General features: G+C 43.2%; 1 protein-coding gene across 1 annotated transcript in view; it reads left to right on the forward strand.

Annotated features, from left to right (window-relative positions):
* Positions 1-1,409, forward strand: part of USP34 (ubiquitin specific peptidase 34) — a 101,029-nt gene that overhangs the window by 58,459 nt on the left and 41,161 nt on the right.

Raw genomic sequence — 1,409 nt, forward strand, 5'->3', positions numbered from 1 at the left:
TGATCCCCAAACTGTATCTAAGACCAGGCAGGGTGGAAATTCAGTTTTATTTTGGGAGTGAAACTGGGGCAGTGGTTGGAAGCATCTTCTGCTCAGTGAGCTTTTCAACTGCTTCCCTCTTGCCAAAACATTTCTTATTGGGCTTCTGGCAGAAATTCCATGTGAGAATTTTCAGCTCAGGTTGCATCAATGAGGAGAACAGCAAATTCAGAGAAGTCCCATACAGCACTTTATCCTGCATTAATAACCAGTGGCAGAGGTATACAGGCAGGATCCTATGGAAATGTAACACTTTGCAAAGAAGAAAATAGCAAATTCAGGTGGAAGTTAAGTAGAAGGTGAGGGGGCTACCAGGAATAAACTCTTTTTACACCTGAAAAGTTAAAATTAGTCCTTATTCCAAGAGCAGCTTTCTTTATTCTGCCACAAGGAAAAGCTTCATTGGCAAAACAGGTGGGGTCCTACTCCATAAAAAGCTGTTCTGGGCACCCCTGGACACATCTGTAATTGGGTGTTCAGGCCTTGTTTACTGGGAATAAATCCCAGTAGTTATTGGCCCCAGAAATTGCTGCCATTCATTTGATAGGTCTGTGCTTGGGCTCTTGCTGCTGGCAGTCTCTTTCCTAAACAATGAAAGATGAAGAATGGTTTCTGTGTTGATAATTCCTTCAGAAAATGGGGTATTTCCAAGTGTGGTCCTGGAAAGCATGCTGGCCTTATTAGAGAGGAAAGGTGACACTGGATGGAGTCTGAAGCACTGCTAAATTCTCATTCTAATTTCATTACAAAGACTCCCTAAGAATTTCCAAAGTTACTTGGGGGCTGCAAGGTGATTGCAATGGAACTTTCGTTTGAGGGAACACAAACGTGGCCACAAGAATCAATACAAACAGAAATAAATGTGAAGATGTGATAAAAAGCACCAGCTCACAGCTCAAAAAGTGGAGATTTAGGAAAGGACTGTGCCCCTCACTGGTAATTTTTAATCTAATTGGATGGTCATCATTAGTAGAGTGGTCAGTATTTAAATTAGCATGTTGGTAAAACTCTTGAGGTTTTTTGTATCCTAAGTGCCAAGAGAGATTTTGCCTTGCCTGTTACTGAAATAAATGTCATTTTGGGCTGTGCAGCCCTTCTGCCCAGGAAGGCTTTGCTGTGCTTACACTCTTTAGAACTGGCAGGTGTGATAAATCAAAGCCAAAATCAGAGTAAAAGGCTGCAGTTCTGTCACTGTGCTCAGCCTTCAAGGGCACCTCTGAATGTGGCTGCCTGCATTGGTCACCTCATGGCAATGGCAGCAGTGTGGGATCATGAGAGTGATGTCCATGAAACAGGAAACCTTAAGGAACTGTGAGTAAGGGTCTCTTGGGAACTGCACTCTCCAGTATCTGAGGAGCTGCAGCCAGTCT

This window comes from Geospiza fortis, unplaced genomic scaffold (assembly GCF_000277835.1).
Source record: "Geospiza fortis unplaced genomic scaffold, GeoFor_1.0 scaffold275, whole genome shotgun sequence".
In the NCBI taxonomy this organism is placed as follows: Eukaryota; Metazoa; Chordata; class Aves; order Passeriformes; family Thraupidae; genus Geospiza; species Geospiza fortis.